The sequence below is a fragment of the Meriones unguiculatus genome, chromosome 21, assembly GCF_030254825.1.
Source record: "Meriones unguiculatus strain TT.TT164.6M chromosome 21, Bangor_MerUng_6.1, whole genome shotgun sequence".
NCBI classification, from domain to species: domain Eukaryota; kingdom Metazoa; phylum Chordata; class Mammalia; order Rodentia; family Muridae; genus Meriones; species Meriones unguiculatus.
This window is the reverse complement of record NC_083368.1, coordinates 50032433-50044933: the sequence shown is the minus strand read 5'-3', so window position 1 is coordinate 50044933 and position 12501 is coordinate 50032433.

Sequence of the window (12501 nt, the reverse complement as noted above, 5' to 3'; positions counted from 1 at the left end):
CTAAAATGTTTTGCATGAATGTCTGATTTTGGGGAACTAGTCCTGGAGATGGGACCATTACGGAGTGTGTTAAGTGTGTTAACTGTCTGTTTAATTCATGTAAATTTGCCCATGTCTTTTCCAAGTTAACACGAGTCTTCATAATTTCAGTTGCTGACATTACGGCCCACACTTGCTGTTGCCATTTTAATCCTTTGTAGTGCTTCTAGACAGAGATTCATATAGTTACAGTGGATTTAACTGACATTTCTCCAACAACTATTGATGTATTGCAAGATATTGTTTTGAGATAAAGTCTCATTCTGTAGCCCAGTGTTTCCTGTCACTTAATTTGTAGGCAAGGCTGGCTTCAAGCTCACAGCAATTCTCCTGCTTCAGCTTTCCAAATACTGGTGATGACCCATATCATCTTTGGTGAAATCTTTGCCTTTGAAAATAATTTTTCATTGTATCTCATAAATTCCTAGTATATTTTTACTAGAAGTTCATTCTTATATGTGTTTTTATAAATATTTTCCCACTCGGGGTTTTCTTTTTCAGTCTCTTCCAAGGGTCTTCCATAGAGCAGGTATGTTTAAGTTTCATAAACCTAATAATTGTCTTTTGTCTGCAGTGATTTGATATCATATCTAAGACTCCTTTGCCTTATCCAAGGTCACAACAGTTTTTTCTTCAAGACCTTTTTTGGTTGCCTTGTTTCTTTTAATATTAACTTCTTTCTAAGATATGAGGTCTGTGCATAGGCTCAATTTCACATTGATGTCAAGTTGCTCTAGTATTAGCAGCTGAAAGATTATCCTTCCTCCACTCAGTTTCCTCTTCACTGTTACTGTGTATAAACTGAAAACGTGTGTGAACATCCTTTCCTAGATTCTTAATTCCGTCTCACTAATCTGTAAGCCTGTCCAGCAGCGGCATCATTGTATTGCTTTAGAGAACTTCAAATCAGCAATGTGTGCTCTCAAACTCTTTCCCCAATGCATTTTTAGAAGTTGTGGTTCCTTTGTTTTTAGATATAAGTTATAGACGTTTCTTATCAATTTCTGCAGAAAGTTGTATGCTGAGAGTTTGGTGGGACTCTACTGTCTCTAGTTATAAAACAGTATGACAAAAACCTGACGCATCAACTACAGTGGGTATATTGCTCATGAACATTGTATGTCTCTATGTTCTACACTGCCTTGTTTCTCATTCTTATTTTTACAGGGTGTGTTTTTTTTTTTTTTTCAAACAAATCCTTATTTGTTTTGGTGTCGCTATTGCAGAGGATACTTTAAAAATTGGTTTCTAATCACTGGATGCTTATATATACAATTGATTCTGGTGTACAGACTTTGTGTCCTCCAACCTTGGTAAAATTATGTATTAATTCTAGAATTGTTTTATAGCAAATATTGTACAATTTTCTACATAGACAGTTGTATAAGTAATGTACCCAAAGGCTACAATTTCCCTTTTCTCTTACCTTAATTTTTTTGTAATATACAGACTTGATTTTTGTGACGTAATTGAGATCAACACTGTATTGCTTCAATCAAAAGTCAAACCTTTATGTTGCAGTGGTCACAATATTGTCTATTTGCACACACTGTACCCAATTAAACAATAACATAATTTTTATTTTCAAACTTTATACATTTTATAAAGAGTTTAAGTAAAAATATCTGTAGTTATGGGGCTCACAGAGACTGAACCACTAACCAAACAGCATGCATGGGCTGGACCTAGACCCCCTACATATATGTAGCAGATGTGCGGTGTGGTCAACATGTGGTCCCCTAACAAGGGGAGTAGGGGCTACCTCTGACTGCTTTGCCTGCCTTTGGATCCTTTCCCCTAGCGGTGTTGCCTTGTCAGGCCCCAGTGGGAGAGGATGCACTTTAGCCCTGCTGTGACTTGAAGTCCCAGGGTGGTTTGATACCCATGGGGACATCCCCTTCTCCGAGAAAAAGGAGAAGGGTGAACTGGAGGATGGGGAAATGGAGTGTGAGGGTGAGGCTGGGAAGAGAAGAGGGAGGGGCCTCAAATCAGGCTGTAAACTGACTAAACAAACAAACAAATAAATAAATAAATAAACAAAAATCTGTTTCTGTTTCTACTTATTTTTTTAAAATGTTTCTCATTCTTCATTCTTGAATATTCAGATTTTTCTACAGCAATTGTCCTTCAGCTATATCTTCATTTAGTATTCTTTTACAACAGGTTTGCTGGAGCTCATTTTACCCTTTTCTTATAAAAATTTCTATATTTTTCTTCCTGAAATATGTTTTCTCAAATTAATAATTGCAGGGGTGGGGGCGTGGACATTGTATGCCTCCAATCCCAGCACTCAAGAGACAGAGGCAGGAGTTTAAGATAATCAAGATCTATAGAGATAGTTATGGGCGGTCCATTGACACATAGTGAAATCCAGAAGATGAGAAAGAGGAGGAGGAGAAAGATGGGGAGGAGTAGAGAAGAAGGAGGAGGAGGAAGAAGAAGAGGAGGAGGAAGAGGAGGAAGAAGAGGAGGAGGAAGAGGAGGAGGAGGGGTGAAGAGAAAAGGAAAAAGAAAATAATTTGAGACTAGAAATTCTTCTCTTTCAGCAGATTAAAGATTTTTTTCGTCCATTGTTCTATGGCCCCCATGGATTCTCCTGGGAAATTAATGCTTTTTCTTTGGCATCGTGAGGAAAGTGAAAGTGGGGGACTCAGCACACAGCCTCGCTGCATCAGCAAGATCTGCCTTTTCTTCTGCCTGCTCTGGCTTACTTTGCTGTCTGCGGTAGCATCCAGCCCAGAGTTTTAACCTGATATCAGGAAGGGCTGGCTTTCCTGGGTCATGAACCCATAATAGAAGAGAAATTGTATGAAAAAAGTTTTTATCCTGAATATGTTCTTAAACTTTCACTCCCAGAGAGGATGAGCTCATGGAAAAGGGACTTAATTCAGTACAATCAAAATATCACAGCACCATCTTTGGAGATATATTCAGTATAACACAGTGTGCATGGTCTATGATCAGGGCATAAGCAGGTTTTCCTGTCTGATATCTTTACTATCTAGGAATTCTTTATTACAATGCCTGAGACTCAGAGCACACAGATACTTGAGCATCAGTTTTTCCATTTACATAACTTACTGTGTGTGTATAAATCACTAAAAAAGTCCTTATTTGCCTTTCAAAAAACCAGACCACAGATAGGAATCAGAAGACCTTCCCCAGGGGGAAAATAGAATTCTAGTAGCAAAGTAATCAAAGAAGCATAAGATAAAGGAGAGACTGAGTGTTCTTTTTCAAAGAGCAACTGATCAACACAGTGATCAGTGCCATGGAGAGCAATGGAAAGGAAGTTTACCTGTATGCTCATGACATAGGTAAGGTACTGGGAATGTTGAATAGTTACTTAAAGAAAAGAGAGCAAATGTTGAGCGTAGATGGTACACCTGTATGTTTTGGTCTGTTTGGGTCAAGACAAATTGGTCATCAAGCAAATGTTGATGGGTTAATGCAGCTCTAAGTGAAAACATCTAACTCCATGGCTTCCACTGAACAAGGTTCACATAGGAAGTAGTATTACATAAGAGAATTCATAGGCATACATATGAATGAATATGAAGATAAATCAATTTGCAAATATTTGCACATTAAACTATTGAAAACTTTTTAATGAACAAAACCTATAAAAATTTAAATGGTATTAATAGGAAAGGTAGTAAATGCATGTGAAGACATCTATGCAAAGCAAATATTTATAAGCATGGATTCTAATTATTTCTATCAACTGAGAGAAATGCAAAGGTAGTGTTATTACAGAAAAAGATTATACATTAATATGTATAATATTGTAAAACACTAAACTAATGAAGGCTGTGTGTGAGAAAGAGAAATAAAAGAGACAGAGTTAGACAGAGACAGAGAGACAGAATGTGCTCATAAACTGGCTTATATACCCACATGGGAATATAGATTCTGTCTGTTGAGTGAGGAGGGGAGTATTTAAAACATGGAGAGACGAATCTTTGTCTTTGTGTACATTTTGCATGTCTCCCTTGTTACAACTAACACCTAACAGCATTCAACGAAATTTAAATTTGAATCTGTGTCTGAGAAAACATGAGCTTATCACTTCATCACTGGCTCTCTGTGGCCAATCCATGGTTCAGCAAGCAAAACTCCTCGAGTAACTACCTGCCTTTGGTAACTTCAGAACTCACTTATCTAGAGCCATGGCATGAATTAGATTCTCTCTCTGGTACTCTTTGCCTTGGCACATGTTTTCACATTTATAAGAATATGTATTGAATAGAATATTCAAGAAATTTTGGCCTTGAAAATTCCTATGAATATATGTCTGTACAAGTTTGTTCAGTGTGTTCCAGCTGAACTGATACTAGCAGATGGGGAAAATGAAGCTGTTTGAAGCAGTATCATTTGCTGATCTAGACACCACTTGTTTGCTTCTGCTATTCCCTCTCAACCTCAAGACCTCAGAAGCACTCTCATCAGCCTCCATGCATAAAATTCCGGTTGAGAAGATTAAAGGTAAAATAATGGAGGTCTTCCTTTTCCTTCATCTTTCAGAAAGAAGTAAGATCAAATCAGAACACATGGATAATTTTTCAGAACACAGATCTGAACACAGATAATTTTTGTAGTGGTATTAATTAACGTCAGCATGGATTGGAAATGAAATATTCTGTAACAAAATTTACAGCATACTAGTCATTTCTCCATTACATTAACTGCCAGAGTAGTGTAGTAACAACCGAAATCTAATGTGTATTTCAACCATTTATTATTCTGAAGCCGAGTTTTGGAAGGCAAGGCTTATATATTTGGGTTTCACAAACATTCCTTGCAGAGAATCTTGCCATTTTGTTATGATTCAGTTTGGTTTCTGCTTTTGGTGGAAGGGATTGAACCCAGAGCTTTTCACATGCTTGGAAACCTTTCTACCCCTAAGCTGCATTCTCGCCCCTCTGGTGTCATATACATAGAATACTGTATATCCAACAATTCAGTTAATGGCTTCAAAAGCAGTCTTTGTATTTCCTGTAAATAATCATCAGACCATAAGAAAGAAATAATTGTTATTTGAAATCCCAAGTGACAGGGAGAAAGTAATAAAAGAAATCCTCCTCTAACTCCCTGTGAACCTCAGGAAATCCTTCTGAGCTGCTGTAAATTCATGAGTAAATATGTCCTCTTTACTGTTTATAGGTGTAGGCATTCCACTTATGAAGGAATGTATTGTTTGATTGCTTTGGTTAGTAGTGATTGAGCAGTACAGCTTTTTTCTTTTTTAGTAATGAATGAACTTAGAGCAGTCTGCTTATATACCTCTATATGCACAACACTTAATAGGACTAGATTGATTTGATGACCTCTGATTGTATGGTGGCAGCGTTTAGAATTGGTTAAGACCATAAGCTTTGCAGTCAATCTGCTCAGACCCTCATCTCTGCTCCCTTTATTGCTTGCTAAGGATGCTGGTGAATTAGTTTCTCTAAACCTTCCACAATTGTGGTTAAACTGCATAGAGTTGTGAGGATGACTCCAGAGAGGGTGTTCCATAAAGTGCTTAGTACATGGCCCGCAGACTATATCTCCTAGTCATTTACTGTTTTAGACCATCCAAGGCCATTCACTGAGCTGTAAAAAAAAATCATTTTCTGCATTTTCATATGCTTCCATTTTTCTAGATTCTAGAAGCAAGTTTAAGAAAACTTACTTGAGACCAAGTGAGCAAATCCTCATAAGAAACAGATCAAAGAAAATTGTGGATTCTAGACAATAGAGCATCCTAACTGGAAACACAGTGGTTTTCAGGAAGTTGCCTGCAGTCTTAATGTCAAAGGAAATAGTCCAGAGGAAATAGTCCCTGCAGCTTTTGAGAACAACAATATCAAATGCAGATAATTTAAACTAATATTTAAATCTTTGAGATGACCACTATCAGCAATGAGGGGAAGTTGAGTGCTTTTCTTTGTTTCTTTTCTTTTTTTTTTTTCTATATTCTTTTCTTCTTGGGTCTCGCTACTGTCACGACTTACAGTGACTTTAGGAAGAAGGCAGGAAAGGTACAATGGTAACAGGAAAAGATCAAAAAGCGGAAACATTGTTTTCATTAATTATATATCATTGTAAAAGAAAAATAGCAGATTCACTTTTTTTTAAAATGTAAGTTTAAAGAGGGGAAAAGCGAGTCAGCACTGATTCATTGGCTCTCATGTGTTTGCATATCTCATGGAATCTTTGAGCTGATTGCATAAGATATTCAGTTGGGTTGGACAGGTCATTCTGTGGTAACAAAGGTCATGGTGATGATAGAGCAGGCGATCCTCAGAGGCACTGGTTGTCCATAGCACTATAGCTTTATATTCTTTATCATGCTAATTCATACTTCCCTGATTGCTCCAGAAATGAAAAGAGTGTCTGTAAACTTTCCCAAGCCGACGAGTGCACTTTCCAGAACTGATGTGTTACTGTGATTCATTCCTTGTTGGCCCAAACAAGCACATACACTCAGGAAGGAAGAGTATGTACAGCTCACCATGGGGAGATCCTGACAGTGACAAGCAGTCTTGTTGTGCATCCCCAAAGGCAATTTCTTTGTTTCTTTGTTTCTTTTTCTTTTTCTTTTTTTTTTTTTTTTTGAAGATGAGAATGTGAGATTCTGGGAGATGTGGACAACTGAGACAAATCCATACTGCTAGTTTACAAGCTTTAGAGACCCACATCCCCCATTTCCTTTTTCTTTTGTATGTTGTGCTTCACAAACATTTATTTTCACATTAACGCAAATGTAACACTCAAAACAAATACATTATTTTCTTATGGAGCAGTGAGGGTTGTAACTCATGGCATACTTGGATCAGTGTTCCAGTGTTGGATGAGACACTGATGTTGCATCATATATTAATATTGAGATAAATATTTTCAATTTTATAGTCCTATTTTGTTTTGTTTGTTTTGCTATTCCAAAGTCCTTTAGCACTCATGAGGCCCAGAGAACCTCACTGTACTTCCAGCCCAGCAAAACCATGGCATGTAGTTGAAAGAGAGGCACCAATTAAGCTAAGAACATTTTCCAGATTCAAGGGAGCCTCTGCCTTTAGAGCATGGTCTATGGATCAGCAGAGACAGTAAGCAGTTCAAAGGAACTTGGCAGTTTAGTAAAATAAGCACCTTGGTTACCCATTAAATTTGCCTTTGTAAATAAAGTGCAGCCGGCTTCCCTTTGATCTTCGGAAGACAGTCCAGCATGCTATACATAGCACAGAGATGAAAGTAGATGAGGCTGCTTAAAGTGAAATATGCAGCCGAGTGATCTACAGCTTTGAAACTGCTAGGAGAGGCCCAAGTAATTTGTAAGTAATGTCCTTGTTTTGTAGTATTTTCATAGGGCAGCCAACATTAATTTCAGGGTTTTTAAAATTCATATAAATAAATGGGCACTGCAGGGAAAGTTATAAAACATGAGGCATAACTATGATTGATGGTTTGTAATCGCCTGCATGCACCTATTTCTTTTCTTTAAAATTACAACTTTCTTTCATGTTATTTCATCATGTATCTTTTGCCAATCTCCTTGCTGGCCAGGGCACTAATTTTTGGAAATTTAATAAAAATGCCTCCATGACATATATTTGATTTTTTCCCCCTAGCTAGTTGACGTGGATCATGTTTTTGTGAGTAGAGAAAGGTGTGCTTAAAATGGGAAATAAAGCAGCTATTACATCTTCTGTCTCAATAACCAACTATTTTCTCCTGGTAGCACAGCTATATCTCCCCTCCAAATGTCAAGTTTTAGGGAAAAAAGGCCAAGTAAAAAGGCCAAATAAGGCAGACCTATCAGAATCACACCAGACTCTCAACAGAGACTATGAAAGCCAGAAGGTCCTGGGCAGATATCATGCAGACCCTAAGAGAACACAGATGTCAGCCCAGACTACTATACCCAGCAAAACTTTCAATCAACGTAGATGGAGAAAATGAAATATTCCATGACATAACTAAATTTAAACAATATATTTACAGCAATCCAGCCCTACAGAAGATATCTGAGTTTACAATGACAGCAAGGCAAGCTATCTGCTCATATCTAGCTTTTATCCTGTGTTTTGCCATGTTAAATCTAATGGAGTAAATTCCTATTGCATTGAATCTTAATACAGGTAAGAGATGAGAGAGAAAAATAGGGCTGGGCGGGTACAGTAACTTGCTTCCAAGGTCACACATTTCACCCTGTAGAAAACTTTCTTTTGAACAAACAGCCTTGACATGTAAAATCAGCATTTTATTTTAGTCTTCTCTAATGCTTGTTAGAAAGATTCCTATCTTTAAAAAACCTTAAGCAAATGCCAAAGAAGTCTGGGTTTTCAATATTTATCAGCTTGCATTTTCTTTAATAATTTTTAAAGGTACCTTCAAAACTATTTTTCATTATTATAAATAACATCTTTTTCATTTTACTAAACACTTATTTTGGATAATGTTTCACTTGAGAGTGCATCTTCAGGTGTTTAAAATAAAATTTGATATCTTTAAAAATTAGAAGAAAAATTGCATATAGACAAATCCATAATTGTGTATTGATATTTAAGATCCATATGTGACAGGAAACCTGACTACACGAAGGTGCTCTGTTTGGATCCTCAGCGGTTACAGCATGTGGTAGTTTGTTACAGCAATAAAAGAAAAGTAATAAAGATTTTGGCAGCAAGAATGCATTTGAACCAGCCCAACACATGTCAGGTGTGTGTATATGTTTATATGTGTGTGTTTGTGTGTATGTGTGTGTGCAAAGGTGGGTTTCTGAGGACTGAACCTAAATTTCACACACACTAGATTCAGCGTATTTTCAATGAACTACAGCCTCAGCCTTGGCCATGTTTAATAAAAAGAAATTTTAAAAGGAAGTTGCATACACAATTTCCTTTAATAACGTTTTCTATGTAGAATTTGTGTCTCCTTTTTAAAGAAAATAGCTTTATTGATTTTTCTCATTATGCTGATAATAGAAGAACATTAACACAGGAAAAAAAAAACACATAAGCACAATCCAGCCCAAATTCATTTTAACCATTGTGAATCTCACCATCTTGAAACATCTGCAGTTAGCATATTGATCATGATGTAAACTGGAAATACACTCTATTCTTTTCTTTTAAAAATATATTCTATTCTTATACCAAATCATTATTTCAAAACAATACTAGACTTGCAATGACTTTTTTATGAAGACTATAATATTTCTGACCTATATTCAATGTTGTCAGAAACAAATCCAGGATGGCCAATTAAATTTGAATTTTGAATAAGCAATGAATACTTTATTTCCAATCAGTCCCTTTAGGACACACATTTTTAAAAATCCATGGTTTATCCACAATTCAAATTTAAGTGAGTACCCAGTGTTTTTATTTTCTATGTACGGCATGCCTTGTGTTTCCAGTATGATTTGGCTACCTTCAATAAGAACACAAGATTGAACCCTCACATAGGCTGGACAATGCCTGTGCAAAGTAAGAGCCCACTAGACCTCATAGCTCATCAGTTCTAAGACACATTTTTCATATATAACATGATGAAATTATAACCAGTAGCACTTTCTAATTTTGGCTGGACAGGAGAAGAGATTCATATTTTATTACCCACAGAAGCTTGTTATGACCACTAGTATTAGAGGCAGACTATAGCCATAAATGTCAGCAAACCATTCAAGGAGCATTTGGAGGAAAGACCTGTGACTTCTGCTTGTTGGACAGAGCCATGCTTTTGATACATTTTGGTAGGTGCTAGGATGTGCACTTATCAAAGCTGGAGAGAAGATGTCTGGTTAGGAAGGAAACCTTGGATCTTTTCTTGGAAATGCTGCAGCCTCAATGCCACTGGTGCATAGCAACAGGATATGTGAGGCAGCATCAATGCCAATGATGTCAGATCAAAAAGTGATTGAAGACAGTTAAACTTTGAATGAGAAGTACTATTAGGAATATATATATATATATATATATATATATTTTTTTTTTTTTCAATACAGGATTTGTCTTGTAGCCTTGGCTGTCCTGAACTTACTTTGAATACCAGACTAGCCCCCAACTCACAGAGATCTGTCTGTTTCTGCCTCCCTAAATTCTGGGATTACAGGCATGCGCCACCATGCTGGCTCTATTAGAAATAGTTTGAGTGCTTTATTTTCTGTTTACTGTAGCTAGAAATACTTAGTGTAGAATTGATCCAAATTAATCTGGGAAAAGCTTTATTAAGCATACAATGATAAGATGTAGCTCCATCTTTAAGAATGCATCATGGGAATAAAATGGCTCAGTGCTTAAAAGCACTTGCTTCTCTTGCAGAGGACCCAAGTTTGGTTCCCAGTACCCATATGGTGACTCATAACCATCTATAACTTTAGTTCTAGAAGCACTCAAACATCCTATAATCTTTGAAGGCACCAGTCATGAATGTGGTACACATATATGCATGCAGCCAAAACACTCATACAAATCAATCAATCAACCAAAACAAATTACCTGGACACATGGGTTTATGGTAGAGTAGAAGGTTAGCATGCTCCTGCCCCTACGTGTTCCATTGTATTTCCAAAGCAACCAAACAAGCAAGCAAACAAACAAATCCCCCTATAAGATTGTCAGATTTTTATTGACAAAGTTTTATGTTCCCCAACAGAACACAAATTAATGTTCTATTCAAGACATACTAGGAAAGTAGCTGAACACTTAGCTTGGTTGATAGAATTCTCGCCTAGCATGCAAAAAGTCCTGGTTTGGATTCTTGCACTCCCTTTTCTCAGCGGGGTAGGGTAAGGGTGTGGGTGTGGGGTTTTTAAGTCTCCCCTGATCTGGGTGATCTCAGTTCTTGTAAGGAGGTCACATAGCCTTCAGGGCAAATTACAGGCCAGACCCTTCCCTGATAAGAAAACTACTCTAGCAAGTATCTAGGTATTACTAGAAGCTCCTTACCCTGCTAGAGATCTTAGTCCAGCAGCGACCTTCAATAGTACTTGGAGATCCCCCATCTCCATAGTATAATTAGTATTATATTGTCCTTCTTGTGACAGGACCATTAAGTGTCCTTGACCCCCTGACCCCATCAAATCAAACATATTCACCCTGGTAATCCTTCCCTCTGCCCAGGATTTATATTGCCCTTGATTTCACTTAAATAAAGGTTCACACTTTCTCACTGTCATTTATCCTCCTCCAGGCCTGCCCTAAGGCCCTATGGGCCTGGGCCTTACCAGCCTGGTGTCTTGGCTGCAAACTGACCATGCATGGGCCTTGACCCACAACTCTGAAGTGTTCAGCACAGCAGCTTAACCAATGAGAAGACAATATAAACTCCATTTTGTCTCCATTTTAGGACCAGGCCTGATTAAAAAAAAAATAGGGCATAGGTCACCAATTCCAAGACCATAAAATCCCGCCACCCAAGGAACAACCTGGAGATAACCAAAAGATGGGAAAGTATCTTACCTCAGGGTGGGGCATCTGTGTTGGGCAGCCCACCAACCTTGAAGTAGAACATCCGTGGCCCAGAAAATACCTAACATTCCTGAGGTCTATAGATAGCTCGCTCAATCTTAGTTATGTCAGTTACCCAATCACTTTGTAACAAGCTTGCCCTTGCTGAATGTCATCAAGTCATGTAACAGCTAAGCTGGAAATTCCTGGTCCTCTCTCAATCCCCAATAAAAACCCTGCCTTGCATCTGCCCAGGGCTCTCCTCTCTGATCCATTGCATGGTGACAGTTGAGACCGAACTTAAGCCCTAATAAAACCCTTTGCTCTTGCATACATGATCTGGCTCTTGGTGGTCTTTGGGGACCCTAAATTCTGGGCATAGCAACCAAGAGCTGCAACACTTTGGTATCACCATAAGCTTTGAAACTCCATTGCCCGTGCTGATCTAAAAGAGCTAAACTGTAGCACTCTGGAAAACCTTTTCCACACCCAGGCTTAGGGCACTTAGACCTCATTCTAAAGTGTTCTAGCTGCCCCTGAGAGAATCTGGAAACCAAACTCCAAGACCCCAGTGGAGAACCACAAAGGCCAGCCTCAGGTACATAAAACTCTTTCTCAAAACAAACAAACAAACAAAAATCAAAGAGTTTGTCAAACAAAGCATCAGCAGATCAATAGGAAGTTGGAATAGATAAAACACAGTATTTTTAATGATTTGTTTAAAGTGATGTTAAGTATTGAAAATTATGTAAATCGCTATTGTTATGGCTTTACTAAATCCCAATAATGAAACTCTGTTTTGGGTAATATATTTTAATTTTTATAAGTAGTATTCAGTAGGACCTTATTTGGGAGACAGAATGTCATAAATGACTATTGTCATTGTTACACTGGGATCTTACAATGGTGTCAAGGTCAAGAAGAAATTGGTGCTGAACGGAAATTAAAACATTCATTCTTCTTCTCTCCATTGTCTATTAATTTATCTAATCTTCTTGTTGCAATTAAAATTTAATTACAACATTTCTTT